Here is a 17813-nt window from a genome sequence, read left to right on the forward strand (position 1 = left end):
AAACTGTAATCCAGCTAAAGGTAACAATGACCAGTTGTTTATAAAACTACTGAAATGTTTGGGAACCAGTTCACATTCTCATGCTATGTTTATGTTTCCATTTATCATCCTTCTCCTTGAGAAGATAGCTCAAAAGGAAGAAAGACTAGAGAACAAAATCTTGTTTAAAGTACACACGCAGACATCAGGTAATTTAACAAATTGAGACAAAAACGGGGTTGCCTGTATACATCTAAAAACATTATTGCATTAAATCATTTCCCCCCCCCCCCCCCCCGGAACTCATACTTGCAGTGTAGTTTATATTTATTTTGTATATTTGGCCATGCCAAGGATTTCTAGCTTATAAGATAGAGAGGACAACCCAAAAACCAAATCAAAAAGGCTAAAATATGCAGTAAGTGCAATTTTGATGCAATTGTTATTAATCAAAGATCAGAACTGACCTGTGCTTACAGCAGGCTGTTAATTAAATGTATTTCTTAAGTACGATATATGGAGATCTTTTTCAGTGTATTGAGTTCTGTTAGAAATGTATGAGTGTATGGGACAAATTCAGGCTGGGTACAGGCAGGCACAACTCCACTGAAGTAAATGGAAAAATAGCTACACATCAAATTGCAGATGTCATCCTGATTTCTGTAATGATACATGTGATCACTGACTTCAGTGGAATAGCTTTTGCTTATACCCAGGCTGAATATGGTTCTATAAATTACCATTTTGTTTAATCAAAGGATTTGGGTGTACATTCTGGATACAGTTAGGTACCTCTTTTCCACCTTCCGCTCCCAGTGTTTTTTGAAGGAAACAAATAGGGAAGCTTTAAAGATCAAAGTTAAAGGGGCACTTACAATTCAGACGTCACTCTTGTTTGAATTTTTTTTAAACTTAATTTTTGTTACAATTTAAGATTATTAGAACAGAGACTGGATAAAAAAATTTGACATCATCATTCTGCATATAGTCAGTTTCTTTTTCTGTTTGTGTAGATCTCACACAGACAATGGGCAGAGTAAATATTTTCAAAAATTAGGAGAATGTAATTGTAAAGCTACAGATTTTTCCAGTGGGCATGAAGCAGTTGTAAGTACTTAAAGCTACTTTCAGCACATTTGGTGAAACTGACTAGATTTTAAGTTGACAGTTTCCCTTTAATATTGTGATAAACTGACAGGAGAACACTTATCAGGAAGATATGGGTATTTGTGAATTAGAAAATGAAGTAGTGAAAAATCAATTACATTATTTAATTTGGCCAAGGAAACCAAAGTTGATGTTAAGACTATACTTCACTCATGAGGTTGTAGAAAAAAATGATGTTAGTGTGTCAACCTTAATTTTGAATATCCTGACTTTTGTTACTTTATGTCACAACCTTTTAATACTAAAATCTCTTTTTTAACTACTCAGTTATAAAAGATTTATTTTCATTAGGTTTTCTCTAGTAAGAATATTAAGTCTATGTAAATACATAGAAACTTGTAATTTTTGTTAAATTAATCAACAGACAACAGATTAAAGGAAATATGTATGTAGCCACTTTTGTACGAGTGGATTTTTTATAAGATAGACTAATTGGTCCTTGAGAAGCAGTATGGTCTATCATGTTAATTCTCATAGCATGCAAGTCTACAAGATAACGATTCTTTTAATATTTGGTATGGAAATTAAGTAAAATCATTCTGGAATTTTGCCTCTAGAATATATCAAGGTTCTATAAATCACACTTTGGAGTTATGATTTGCAGATTTTTAGCTAAAAGAAAATGTATCTGTGGTCTAAAAGAAGAAGAAAAAAGTGTCGAAATCGCACTTTTTTTAAAAAAATTTTTTACACTCCCTACCTAAAAACTGAACAAATTTTAATCGAAGAAAAAAAGAAAAAAAAAAGATTGACAAGTCAACTTTCAGCTAGTTTACCGTTTAGCAGTTAGGAACCATTTAAGAACATTGAAGCTTGCTAGAGAAATCTTGTCACCTTATGAGATACAAATAGCACCTTACAATGAAATTATTGAATATTTACAAATAGTGTAGCATCTCCAATTATCCTATACACACAGAGAGAATCTCAGTGGGATAAGATACTTGGTAGAACCATTTTCAATTTAAGTGAATGACACTTAAAATTTACCACTATCTGTGCCAATACGTTCAGCCTAAGTATTCTAGGTTCACCAAGAGACTATCTGGAAAATATGTTGGATTCCCAGATCCATCTGTACATGCAACTACTGTGTGTGTGTGTGTAAATATATATATATATATATATATATATATATATATATACACACACACACACACACACACACACACACACTAATATATACCTGTTTAAAATTCTATTATGGACTGCTCCAAACAAAACACACACACAATTAATTTCTATTACAACAGTACTCAGAGGTCCTATTCAGGACAGGGACCCCAATCTGCTAAGCCATAAACAGACATACATAGAGAAATTACAGCACATTCAGCTATTTACTAGACAAAAGCAGAATGCTCTGCATGACTTAATATGTGCACTCGGTGAGAAAGTAACCCATGATTCATTCCATACACAGTCTTCTTTAAATATATAAATGGAAAGAGACAAGACCAGATTCACAGACTATTTTCCAGAATCGCTTTCCTAACATACAAAAACTGAAAATCTGCTCCATTTTGTTATGCATATCCCATGAAGTCTTGAAACGTTGTATAGTCAATGGAAGTTTCCACTGAGAAACTGGAAGTTTGCTAGTCCTACTACGAAACATAGGCCAGTGCATATACTTTAAGTACATTTTTTATATCCTAGTCACTTATTGAAATCAAACCTGATTTCCACTGGACCAACAAAAGGCACATAGGCCAATTTTCAAGTTTCCATTGCCTTTCCATGAGGTGCTAGCATTGTTCACAAAAGAGGCTGAAAAATGTTTTTCCTTGTAGAGGAAGTTTTCTCTATCACTCCTTCCATGGCTGAAAATGGCTTAACTATTTTTGATTAAATCTTCAGAAAATAATTGTTCCCTTACCGACAGCAGGTATACCAAATTTCAGCTAAATAGAGAACCTGAGAAACATCTATGGAAATGAAAACAGTGTTATAATGAAAGTACCTAGGTATCCTTAAATATGGTTGTTATAGGTGACACACATAGTGATTCCTCTACCCAAAGATGATTTTTTAAAAATTGTGCAAAAACTATTCTTGAATAAGAAGAATAGGAAAAATGCACTTTTTCCTTATTAAAAAAAAGGGGGGGGGATACAGAATTAGCACTAAAATGGCAGAGTCCACAATGTTTAAATTTGTCAGGGAAACAGCCCTCCTTGCAGAGGGCTTGAGTGCTCTGATGAAAACTGGTGTCAATTTGACCAGTTATAATGGTTTAAAATAGGCACATTTTATATACACAATACTTTGTCCATGAGTTTTTAGCACTTTTAACACAAACCTTTTAAGTCTAAAGTGGCATGAAATAACCTTAACTCTGCCCTTTGTGTGCATACACGTTACACAACAGTCCCTAATTACATCTTAAAAATTATTTCTTAAAAAATGTAATACAATATCACAATGTTTTTTATACTTTTGGATACATGTGTGGCCTCTGCGCTATTCCCTACATGCTAAACAGAGTCAATTTTATATTCAACTACACAATGAACAATTCTTGCACAACATAATAAAGATTAAGTATAACTTCACAGACAATATTGAAAGTTTGCTTGCATTAATTAGCTTTAGATTTATTTGGCTAATTGACTTATCTCTCAAATTGCACATTAGGAAGTTGTGTTGGTGGTTGAAATAGTATTATTATTTTTTGGTAGTACATGGTTGCTGGTTAAATTAAAATACATATTTTAGAGAGAAGAAAACTTATCAAAATAAAATGTGCAAGACACTATAGATACACAATTTTCATTGTTTTCCAGTGTAAGTATACAAGAATAAAAGTAAATTACAAGATGCTACAAACTGTAATCTAAGGTTATGAAAATGTGTTTTTGGAGGCATGATAGTAACTCCATACTTAAGACTGCATATACAGTAGTTGTGTTTTCTACACCCCTCTAATGTCTGCTTTTTGCCAGAAAATTGGTGTGGTTAAAGTAGGTTAGTAAAATAATTTTCCTTATAATTTGGTAACCAAAGAATAAAAAAAATTAAATAGTTCTTAGTCACAACTTAGTTATGTCTTAAATTTTACATGCGTCATGATTGCCTGGCCACCTTTACCTCAGAGCAGAGGAAATATTTAAGCATGACAAATTTCACATTCTATAGCAGAGAAGCATACAGTAATTTTGTGCAAAAAGGCCAATGTAAAAAAGTTTTTAAGGAAACTTAGTTATGGACTGGTGCTTCACCAGGTTCTTAGTGTATTGGTGTTTAATTTATAAAGATTCAATTTTTAAATTACTAACCGGTCGGCATTTAACAATTTTATTCCTAAGCACTAAACCCTGTTCCACAATGTAGCTGATTGTGAAGGGATCTGGAGAGGGACTTGGAGTGGGCTCTGAACTCTGCTAGGCAGGAATCTATAGCAGCTAGTAGACATGCTAGGGTCCAACAAAACAGGGTATCGGGCTTCCGGATATAGGCAAAGAAGGAAAGCGGACTACGCCAACCCCAACAGTAAAAAAAAAAAGAAAAAAAATCATGAGTCAGAGCCAAAAATATTAAATAGCTTTAAAAGCATGATATTTTTAAAAGCACAGTGGGGTTCTTTATATTGGCCTTTTGAATTTTGAGCCTCTAAGGGGGATTAACATTGTCATGCTTTTATGTGCAATCATGAGGATTACTAACTATTTTTTTTTAAAAAAGGAGTCTCTTCCAGAATCACGTAACTCCAGAAGCTGGGGCTTTAAGAAAAACACTAAATATTGCAAGACTTGCAGTAAATATTGCAAGGTAGGCAACACTGGTTTTGGAATATGGAAAAAGCCAAGGAGAGAGTCTGTTGGAAGCTGGAAACACAGCTGTGGATTCAAACTTTCACTAATCAGACCAGACTCTCACTAACCAACATGAAAAGCTTTTCACAGAAAGCTGCAGGAGCCTGACATCATATTAAATCAGAGATTTACTAAAAACAAAAGAAATTCATCATTGTTACATGCTATACAAGAGAAGATGAATCGTTAAGCATCTCTATTAAAAGTATGGAAACAGGCTGCTAAGGTTACATAAACAATTCTAAAAGCCATCTTAACATCCATTTCACACACAGACACATTAAATAACATTTTTAATCATCAATACTAAAACAACCTTAACTCTGCCTAGGTAGCAAAAGCACTAACCACAAAGCGTAAATTAATCATATCCATTTGTTATATAGGATAGCTTTCTGTCAGTGTTGTACCTAAATCTTCAATATCTTTCTCTTAGTCAAACATAGCTTGTAAAATTTTATTTCATAAAGCCAATAAAAAAAAGTTTCAGACAGCAATTTATTCCAGCTGAGCAAAATAATCCCATGTACCCCTAATTAGATGAGTAATAGTGGCACAGCAATTATAAGAATAAGGGCTAAGTATAATGTATGCCAGATCATAAAAATACATCTATTAGATGAAACCAGGAGCTAATCATGTTGTAACAAATCTCAAACTTGAAACTACACAGCAAATTAAATAAACATATACTCAAACATCCAAATGTATAATAATAAGAAAACATATGAGTTGAAGGTCTAGCTCCCACTAAAGTAAAAAAAAAAAAAAAAAAAAAAAAAAAAAGTAAAAAAAAATGCCACTGACAACAATAGAAGTTTGGATCAAGCTTTAAATAATAATATAAACCCAGGAGTAAAATTAAAGATGATTGTTGTGTTAGTAATCCAGAATATTTTTGCTTCATGGACTGTGAGAGAGATTTACTAGTTTAAACGTTAATGCTACAGGCCTATCAATTTATGCAGGGAATACTATGGTTTTAAATAAATATACACATTTGTTTGATTTTTATTTTTTTCCAGACATTTTTAAAGATATATATATAAAGATATACCTTCTATAGATGGAGTAACACACAGAATTTCTTACGTTAAATAAAATCTTCTTGTCTTAACTGTAATTGTAGTTTTTGAGAAGCCATATGAGAAAAAATTGTTGCATAATAATGCATCCAAAAAAGGGGCAGAGTTAAGGTTGCATGTGAAACCTTAACTTTATTATTTCCTTAGCATTTCCTTACTTTTGAGTGCTTAATCTTGTAAAACCAATGTCTTTAGTGTCATTTTTGATCCAACATACACACACTAATTATATTTATTATTCTGAACAATGGAAAACAATATAAATGTAGCTCAACACCAGGTATATGTAAATAGCAGTACTAGCGTTAATAAAAATATACTGACATTCTAGGCTGTTTACCATTTAGCACAGGTTTCATATTTCAAGTGCTTGTGAAAAAAATGAGAGTGAACTGTACTTTAAGTTAGAGAAAAAACTGCAAACAGAAATCGGTGAATAAATAGGGATACAGTGCTCTGAGTGTTTTTGCTCAGCAGTAACTAGACTGTGGGGGGGGGGGGGGAGAAGTCACAAGGTTATTTTAAATATGCAGAAAAAATAACCAAAATGCTTTAGCTTCCCTTTCTCCCCATCCCGCCATGTGTCACTTCAAATTCTAAATTCAGTTTTTGTATAAAACATGAATGAGAGGCAGCTACAGTATGCTATGCTTGCTACTGTTCATACATTATACTTAATATGAACCATTCCATGAAACACTAACTTAACGTAAATTAGCACTTTTGTCATGAATTTTATATCACTATTGAGAACACTGGTGGTGCAAAGTAGAAATTTACTATATTTTCTGTAAATTTTTATATTAGTTAATGAAATTTGGTGTTTAGTGTCATATAAAACACTTTTAAAAGCAGCATTTCCAATTTTAGTACAAATATTTAAAACAGTTTAGCATAAAGTTTATGTCCAAATACAATCTACTAACATCCAGCAAGCAGTGGTGCAGCTGCATTAGCTCATGTAATGTTTCACACATGGAAACCAAGATGCAAGATTACCTCATTTATGGTAACACTCAAACTACACAGTACACAGTAAACATGTCTACCCAGCAAATTAAAATATCACTGCACTATGCAGCAGCTGAAACTATCCAGAACCTATTTATAATCCAATAGAAACAGAGATTTGTCTTCAGTTCTAGAAGGGAGAAAACAAAAATTAAATTCCTCAAGTAAAATAAACTACACTGCAAGTGTCACTTGCCCCAAGACTTCCTGCTTCCCACAAAAGACATGCAACCCATTTTGGAGATCAAAGGTCATAGCTTTACAATAGAATACGCTGTAACTAGCTTTAAAATAATTGAATACAACTGCAAACCGAATGACCTGTTTATATTGGCTAGAAAAAAGTTGTAGCTGTTTTAAGTCATTCCACTATTCCAATTTAAACCTGCATTATAAAACTTTATCTGCTCCAAAAAACAACCAGATCCCCACACATGTACCAGGTGGATCTGGTTACTCCCCAGCCATCTAAGTAATGAAATACCTCCAAGTAAATTACATTCCCTCCACAAGGTCGCCACTGTTTTGACTATCTTCCTCATCCCCTCCATAAAGGGGAGAGGTGGTGTTCCAGAAGCATTAAAAATGGCAGTACTTTTCACTATCAGACTGATCAACAGTTTGCTGACTCTCGGAAACTAATTCCTGGGTCACCAATAAACATCCCAACCTTTCTATACCAACAAACATTGACATGATCACTGTGTATAATCAGCCATGTGGCAGATTCCCTTTCTTTGCTGTACCATGCAAGATCAATTGACTTCATACTCAAATGCCTAGTGTGTCAGTGCCTTTTAGGTTGACAATCTGACTATGCATAAAGATATACCTCTACCCTGATATAACACGACCCGATATAACACGAATTCTGATATAACGCGGTAAACAGTGCTCCGGGGCGGGGGGGTGGGGGGGCTGCGCACTCCAGTGGATCAAAGCAAGTTCGATATAACGCGGTTTCACCTATAACGCGGTAAGATTTTTTGGCTTCCGAGGACAGCGTTATATCGAGGTAGAGGTGTACCATACTATAAGGTTTCTTTCAGCTCAAGTACTCTTTCCATTTTGTAATTCTGTAAGATAGCCATCTAAATGTCTCTCTTTGTTTCTGAGCTTGCCATAATATATCCACTTAATTGATATCCACTCAATTTTTTTGCCCCAAATGGGATCAAAGAAACAGTTGCTCTAAACATTTGTCTTGTCAAGAGCTGTGCAAATATGCCACAAGCCCTACAGGAGATTCCATAATAAGGATGTAGTTATTAATTTACATGAATCTGCTCTTCTGCTTCCTTTCCTTGCTCTGTGGCTTCTTCTTTTTTTTCTTTCTTTCTTTTTTTGGCAACCTGACCACTTGCTAAAGAAGGAGAAGGACAGCAAAATAGATTCCAATCATACATTGCACAAACTCTTCCTTATTTGATTAACGATAAACTAATTTATTTAGTCCTCAAGAACAGAAAAACCTATATATATATATACACACACACACACACAAAACTCTTGTAATTGCCTGCAACATGCATATTTTTGAAATATTTTCACACACAGTATATTCTTACTGTCCTGTGGTCAATAGACTTATCCATAGTTTACACTTTTCAGCACTCTGCAATGAAATGGGAGTGGGTATGTAATCCAAGGGTACGTCTATACTTACCTCCGGGTCCGGCGGTAAGCAATCGATCCCGGAAGTGCTCGCCGTCGACGCCGGTACTCCTGCTCTGCGAGAGGAGTACACGCAGTCGACGGGGGAGCCTGCCTGCCGCGTCTGGACCCGCGGTAAGTTCGAACTAAGGTATTTCGACTTCAGCTACATTATTCACGTAGCTGAAGTTGCGTATCTTAGTTCGAAGTGGGGGTTAGTGTGGACCAACCCCAAGTCTAACTTCAGTGTCAACAAGTAAATCCTATAGAATTACTATGGCAAATACTTAGGCCTGGTCTACACTACGACTTTAATTCGGATTTAGCTGCTTTAATTTGAATTAACGCTTGACCCGTCCACACAACGAAGCCATTTAATTCGAATTAAAGAGCCCTTTAATTCGATTTCTGTACTCCTCCTCGACGAGAGGAGTAGCGTCAAAATCGGTATTGTTAATCCGAATTAAGGTTAGTGTGGCCGCAATTTGATGTTATTGGCAATTAGATGTTATTGGCTACCCACAATGCAACGCTCTGGAAATCGATGCTACTACGGTAGCTTGGACGCACACCACCGAATTAATGGTGCCTAGTGTGGCCGAATACATTCGAATTTATAAAATCGGTTTCCTAAATTCGAATTATATAAATTCGGATTAATCCTGTAGCGTAGACATACCCTTAGTGCCTTACATGTTCCAAACACTGTACAAACATTCATGGCCTAATCTTCTGACAAATTCTCACCCACAAGATATGGTTCATTTTACCTGGGGAATATCTGGCATGGAATCTGTCCCATATTAATTAACAAAGCTCAAATATCTTCCTTAAGGACATAGTTGATTTTGAGCTTTGTTGAGTTTTCTTAATATATCATTTCTGTCATCAGGATAAAAAAAATTAACTGACTCTAAAGTAATGGCTACACAGCCAAGATTGGAAATAATTCCAGAAAATTTAATTATATTGTTAACCTCAGTAAACCTCCACTAGACTGGCAATTACCACCCTAATAGAGATCCCCAAAAAACAAATCACCAGGCACATCAGAAAACAGTTAAAAGGACTGAAGTGATACTGATTTTTACAATGACACATATCCATTCAATGAACAACTAACATGCCATTTCCCTAGATAATTTGTATGTCTTCTCCCAACAAAACCATAGCTCAGAATTCTACATAATTTTTCAACTCACAGCTGCTCAAACTCTAGGTGATATACAATTCCCCCAACTCAGCTAAATAAAAGTTTGAAAATGTCATACAACTATATACTGAAGAGATTTCAATACAGGTTGCTTTCTGATGGAACCCCTCTGTAGAAAAGGTCTAACATACTCATTATCTTCCTTTAATTCATTTGTTCTGACAAGTGTTTGTGGCTGCTAAAACAGGTCTACACAATTATCATCTAGTAAGACAGATAAGTTGACAGCATAAGCCTCAGAGTAACCTCCATAGCACACTTCCTACCCTGGCTGACAGATTTTCCAGTTTTTCCTTGGACTGTCAAAATTCCTTCACACAAAGAATTTAGAGATGTAGGAAGATATGCTAAAAGATATGATATCATTCTCAGCTGAAAGGAATCCTAGGCTTCCTGTTCAACCTTCTGAAAATGTACAACTTCCTCCCAAAAACTCTTCAACCAAGACATACAAAGAAGAATTCATCTAAATAATATATCTGTAAACATCTTACAACTGGTACTACCTATTGTAGAAAAATCCTCTGGTATAAACTGAATGTAGGTTCTATACAATGCAAAACCTGATGTTCATATTTAAAACCCCCAAAAATGAATAGGTTGTGAACTAATGGCTCATAGAATGCTAAATGGAAATAGCAGGCATAGGGTGTGTGTGTGTGTGTGTGTGTGTGTGTGTGTGTGTGTGTGTATATATATATATATATATATACACACGTACCATCTACATTAGCAATAAAGTAGTTGTTCTACAGTGTGTAACCCACTTGCAATATGGCAAGATTATTCAAAATACTGTAGTGAAAACTCATTTGTCACAATTTTCAAGTGTCTAGTGACTTTAGGTGCTGGGTTGCAGGGCTAACAATAGCAGTGTAGATGTTTGGGCCTGGGCTGGAACCAGGTTCTGAGACCCATGTTTCAGAGCCCAGGGTCCAGCCTCAGCCCGAACATCCTACACTGTTATTTTTAGCCCTGGAGCCTGAGTCCTGCAAGTCCAAGTCAACTGACTTGGGCACTGAGACTCCGCACCAGGGGGTTTTGTTTGCAGTGTAGACATAGCCTCAATCTATGGGTGCCCATCTTGAGACATCTTGAAGAAGCCTAGTTTTGGAAGCACTCAAATCACAAGCCACTTTTGAAAGTCTTAGCTGCTCTATCAGGACATCATCTAGTTTATTGTGAATTTGAATAGAGTCCAAATTATTCTCCCTGGGACACATATGATGGTCCTCACCAATGCTCAAGGGCCTCCTGAACTTGTCCACTTAAGTACAGCAACACATTTCTTTTTGGAAGCATTCACAGAAAACGCTTGCATAAATGGAAATTGCAAGCATCCAGTTAGTTATCTTTACTCAAACCACACTTCAGTTTTTTCCTTCATATTCTCTTTTTTGATTCTCCTGTGTTATAAAGCAAATAGATGACTTAATTACTCTTACACACACGTTACATTAAAATAACATTATTATGGTTGCAAGTTAAAGCACTTAAGAGTTAAGAAAATGCCAGAATTAAGGATGCCTGTGCAACCATCATTTGGTCCCTTTGTGCTAATGCACTCTGATACAGTTTTCAATTACATGATCACACACTGTTTTTTTCCACAGAGCCCTACCTCTAGTAGTGGTGCTCACTTAATGAGCAGCTATTCAGTATTTTTTCTCCCTACTGGTCAATGTCTGGCTTACACCATATTTACATATTCAAACTCAGCTCTGAAGACAGAATTGCTAGTTTCCTCATGGGTTTTTCTGTGAATGACTATTAATTGCCCCTGTGAATGGCAATGAAGAGCCAGTGAGTAAGAATGACTCTATTGCCTGGTAGGTCCTGCTCCAATGGGTATTTATTTATAGTGTTTTAGCCCTGTTGGTCCTAGGATATTAGAGAGACAAAGTGGGTGAGGCAATATCTTTTATTAGACCAACTTTTGTTGGTGAAAGAGACAAGCTTTTGATCTTACATTGAGCTGTTCTTCAGGTCTGGGAAAGGTACTCAGTGTCACAGCTAAATACAAGGTGGAACAGATTACTGGTCCAATAAAAGATATTACCGGTATCTCACTCACCTTGTCTCTCTATTTAATTATACACAGTGGAACAGTTTCAACAGGAGAGATCATCCCATAGCCCAGCGACTAGAACACTCTCCTACAAAGTGGGAGGTTGAAGTTCAAATTCCTGCTCCACATCAGGCAGAGGGGGGGATTGAACACAGGTCTCCCACATCCTGAGGGAGTGTTCTAATGACTGGGTTAAAGGCTATATGGGAGTTGGCTGCCTCCTCAATATTTTGTTTTGGATTAAACAATTTGGCAAATTTGTGTCAAATTTGTAAATAGTTTAGGGGTGACCAAAACTCCATTTTTCAACGAATGAACTGTTTGTCAAAAATATTTTACCCAGTTCTAGCCACTACACACCTTCCAACTTCTGCAACAAATGAAGCAGGGGTTCTAAAGACAATGATGTTCTTTACTAAACAACCCTGGTTCATCCCCAGAACAGCTCCATCCTGTGCACTCAATGAGAAAAACTTGTATGTGATCATGTAATTAAAGACTGTCATAATGAATACAGACAAGGAGCCGAATTAAGGTTGAACAGGCAACCTCAAGTCTTGCATTTCCTAACTTCTGAACGCAACCTTAATCATGCTCTTCTAATGTTATTTTTGTGTGTAATTTCCTAGGTTTTTCAAAAACCACACTGAAAAAACAAATTCCATTATGTGGCATCATACTGACACACATGGGCCATCAGCAACTGTCCACCACACAGACCTCTGTCACTTGAGTAACTGATAGCATATGTGCACCAGTTTTGGAGAGGGAGGAGACACTCACTTTGCCACTGTGTTTTGCCAGATATTTGCTGACAGCAGGGGACTGGAGAGGCTCAGGTATCTTGGGTTCCATTCCAGGCTCTCGATGGGAGTAGCACATGCACAGTTCAGTCACATGTAAGAACTAAGAGAAGCTGGTGCACACAGAGTCTGGTCAGCACTAACCTGTGAGAGGTTTGATCATGCTCTAATGGGCACAGACTCTTCTGTCCATTCCCCCCCAAGCTTGATTCACTTTTATCCCATCTTCCTTAACCTGTCTCTGTCCCACCCTGTCTCCAACCCACTCCTTGGTCCTTATTTTACAAAGTTTTGGGATGTATTTTTCTTTTTTAATTAGACTGTGGATAGACCAACTGTCTGCTCTTTGGCAATACTGTGTATGTTATTGACATGACTTTTAAATTATTTATTTAATTTTAAAACTTTTAAAACAATCCCGTGATTTTGAAAAGCATTGTGATACATTACCTTGCAACCTTACCACTTATTGAGTAAGGCCATAGTACACAAATACATTCATATAAAGGTATACATGCATATGTATTTTATGGACACATACTGTACAACAGAGACTGCAGGAGAGTCAGCAGTTCTGGAAGCAACTGTTTTTGTTCTTTAGTGAATTTCAAATAATCAGATTTCTATTATGTATGCACCTTTCTCATTGCCTTCTAAACAAAATGTTGAAGAAATGATAAGGTCAGTTTTCCCAAATCAAGGAATTGTTTTAAAAAAAAATTTTTAAATTAAATGAATAATTTAAAAGTCACATAATTAAAACACACAGTATTGCCAAAGAGGGGAACGATTGGTCTATCCATAGTCGAATTAAAAAAAGATAAATACATCCCAAAACTTTGTAATACAAGGAGCAAAAAAAAAAAGACAAGCACAGTACACCAATATCATCAAGTGTGTCCCTACTCAGTCCATAACTAGAAGAGTAAATAGGAAATTTAACTGATTTCTAAATGCAATCAAAAAGAATATAAAGCAAAAGATGAACTATAATTATGGTTTTAAAATGACTCATAGCTGCTACAACCAGGTCTCCTCCTTCTCAGAACAGTATTCCATGTTAGAGAAGTGTTTCATGTTTTTCTATTGCAGACTTCTGGAATTGTCTTTCAAGACACCAGTGCAAGCAACTGAATGTCATGAATTAGAGATTTAATGATTGTAAGGTCAGCACATGACTGTTAAGCATTCATGACCCCAAATTAAGAGGTATTACCCTTTATCTACTAATCCTTGGGTCACAAATGTGCAGCCCACTCCAAAAACATTCAGAATTCCTGAAATTTGTTTACACATCACTGCTTCAAAAATAGAAAACTAACATGCATGAAATGATCAGATAAGTGAAAAAGCAGTTCTCAGTTCTCAAACTGCTTATTGAAAATGTCTCCTCTTTCAAAATACCTTTTCATTTTATAACATTTCATTTTATAAACAGTTGAGTTTTTTTTTTTTTTTTTACATTTCAGAGCAAATATTAAAGGTAATCTAAAATCACCAATAACTCTAAATACACATTTGTATTTCAAAGATCCTAACATTTCAAATCTGAAACAGAATTCTGAAGGACAGTGAAATTAAAGATTTACATACAATCCTCTTGCTAATAAATGTGACATGATTGTATTATTAGCACAAACGACACGAACTACCAGTGCTAACTTACAACATTTTTTGGCAGTGGGTCTAGCTTTTAGCCACATAATAATATATTTTAAAACTACTTTTAATACCTATATGTCATATTAAGTAGCTGCTCACAGTAACTCCATTGTGAAGATTATACTTAGAGTAGTAAAATCCCTTTATTTTACACCTTAATGACTGATACAGGCCACTTCTCAATTTTTGAACTTAAACAAAAATAAATGATTTTCCTTATTTATTGAATTTAGTGACGCAAAAAGCATCAATAGAACTGCCCAGATTCTGCAGCTATTTATATTCTTCGATGTTGCTTCTCTGCCTTATTAGCCACTATCTCTCTCTTTTGATCATGCCTGCAATTTACATCAGCCCTCTATCCTACCTACCACTATATCTTTCACCACCGGCATTCATGTGCCACGCTCTCTAAGCTCCCTTCAACAAAATGGTCTTTGACAGTAGGAGTCCCGTTATGAAAGACCTGCAAAGCTCCAGTAGAGCACTGTGCTCTCGCTAACTACAAGAGGTTTGAAGCTGGCTTTATAGCACAGCTGTAAGCTCAGTTCTTCAAGATACTTTGTCTGCAGTTCTCCCCTTCTTGCTGTCTCCCTGCCCCCTCTCACATCACCGTGTCTGAGACCATACACTATTGGGGCAGGGGAATGAGGAGACTTTCAGCCAAAATTACCTAAGGGGCAAAGTTGTCCTCTGGCAAACCCTTCTTGTTCACCTGAGGGAATCTCTGTTTAGAAGGACCCTAGCAGGTATGTTGTACTGGGACTGCGCTGTTAAAGAAAATGGAGGGCATAGATGGGAAGAAACAGAGGTTGCTATTGGGACTGATGACCATGGCAAGACAGTGGAGCTCCCCACTGAACCACTAGCCCTCTCTGCATGTTTGTCTTCAGCCCTCCTACCTAGACCAATTTTCTTGTCACAATGCCCAATGCTGATCACCCAACCCTGGGAAAAGGTGGGAGTGGACTTATTTGGAACAAGCAGTACTTGATTACAGTGTCCTCTAGGGAACATGGTCCCTCTGACTCCAGTTCCACTGATCAGGATACTAAGCCCAAGGCAAATAACAGTCAGCAAACATTTTATTGGCTAAACTATGTAGTTCCCATGCTGCCAAGTCCCATGCTAGCAACCTGAGTTCAAAAATAAACTACAGACTACTGGTCCTGAAGGATTTCTGTCTGTAGAGCTGGGCTCCATAAGAACTAGAAGCAGAAAGAAGAATCTCACCTTTCTTTTTAAAAAAAATGTTTCTAAATCTTTTCCTTGTGAAGATTGTCTTGGAAACATAAACCTTTCATTAGGGCTGAAAGGATAAAACAGCTGGAGAAGAAAACTAAAAATGTTCCCTACCCCCTCACTACACCAGACACACTTGTTGGATAAAATGAGTCAGTGGGATGTATCCTATGATCTTGGTAGACAGAAATTGGTTACATTTTGGTGGCAAAAATTGTGTTTTGTAGGCCTGCCCAAAAAACTGCTGTCTCAACTGTATGTGGATTTCTAATGTGCCCAACACCATAGTGCTTAGGCACAAATTGGGGCCACAGACCTATCTACACTTGTGAGAGATTAATTTTAAAACATTTTTAATGAATAAATTCAAACCCAGCTCTCCTCTAAGCTGACTCCATGTATAGTTTAGCTGCCAGTGTACACAGGCCAAACTCTACTCAGAAAAGATTTCAGTAAACATGGTCAAAGCCAGGTCTGAACACAATTTGTGCTAAGTATTGAGCCTGGCCACACTAGCAACCAAAGCATGCTGAAAAATATTTAAATAGGAGGTCTGTTTGAACATGGTTTTGGAATGGATTTTAAACACAGTTCTCTCCTTTCTCATATAGACAGGGCCCCAGGATGTTCCTCAAGTGATGTGATTGGCATCTGTCTGGAAAGAGGACTTAGAGAGTGCAGACATCAGGTCCATGCTGTATGATTAATCCATTAAAACATGGGTTAATAAAACAACTCTAATTATTTTCCATATCAGTATATCAGAGTTAATCAACTCCTAGTCTTTTTATTTTAACACTTTCAGTACAATATATTTACATCCTATTATTTTAAAGTTTTAATTGTTCCTACAAAGTATAATGAAAACAGAATACCCAAATAACTCTTGGAGCATCATTATACTCCATCTTCCATTCCTAATCCTCATTACAAAATTTTTAGTCTCCTCGGAAAGCAGACGGTAAGAGATAATGTCAGTTGTGATTAGAAGGCTCCACTGCCTGCTGCCTTAAGGACTCTTCTAATTTATACCTCAAATATTTTCTATAAATATTTAGAAGTAGAATGGTTTGCCCAGTTTTCATTCATATACACACACCCACACCATATATATATATATATATATTATTGCACATAACATATTGAACATTTTAAAATGTGTTCTAAAAATGTTTATTAAAATAAGAATTTTGTTTAATTGCGCAGAACATTGTTTCTAAAATCACACAGAAAAATACTAAAAGCATAATTGCAACATTGAAAATAACGTACAATTTGGGAAGCCAAAAAACTTGTCATTATCTTTAAGTTGGGACTGCCTAATATTTTAAATGACTTACTTCCTCTTCAATTACCTTCATATACAGTGACTTGCAAGCTACTGAACCCTTTAAATTTTTATCAACCTAATCCAACTCCTATCAAAGACAACAGCAGTTGGATTGCACTATATATTCTTCTGAAACACTAGTTCAGAGAAACAGAACACATCTTTTCCTTGGGTCCTGAAGAATCTCACAAGTACACATTTTATGTCTACTTATCTACAGAACACAAATTCTGCTCAGCCTATCATCTATTAATGACCAATTTAGATACTGGTTACACTGCCTCCAGCCATGCCTTAATTTTTTTTTAAAGCAACAAGAGTACTCCAGCCAAGAAAGACCCAAATGTGGGACCAAGATTCAAATACAAAAAAGATGCAGAAGGATGATCATATTTAATATAATTAATATTAATGTGGCCCCAATTACAAAAGAGTCAGTATATCTGAAGTAAACAGTTTGCCAAAAACAAACCCTCCTCTAACTTCTCCCTTCTAGATGGGAGAAAGGAAAAATTGAGTCCAAAATAAAATAAGGAACCTGTTCTATGAATACAAGTTGACCTTCACACTAAATTTCAATAATTGTACTAGATTAGAATCATGGTCTACCTAGTTAAGAATCCTGCCTCTCACAAGGACGAGCACCATATATTTCAGTGGAAGGTGCAAGAAACCTTGCACTAAGGAAATGTGAAATAGTCTGTCATTTATAAAAGTCTCATCCTAGTCAAGAATAGTTAGAGCTTGCCTTAAATCCTGAACATGAAGTTTTATATCCCTGCTAA

The 17813-nt window shown here is 36.0% G+C and overlaps 1 protein-coding gene across 1 annotated transcript in view; it reads right to left on the bottom strand.

Annotated features, from left to right (window-relative positions):
• LRBA (LPS responsive beige-like anchor protein) overlaps nucleotides 1-17813 on the bottom strand; it is a 576728-nt gene that overhangs the window by 83123 nt on the left and 475792 nt on the right. The gene's annotated exons all lie outside the window — the stretch shown is intronic.

Source organism: Emys orbicularis, chromosome 5 (assembly GCF_028017835.1).
Source record: "Emys orbicularis isolate rEmyOrb1 chromosome 5, rEmyOrb1.hap1, whole genome shotgun sequence".
NCBI lineage: Eukaryota > Metazoa > Chordata > Testudines > Emydidae > Emys > Emys orbicularis.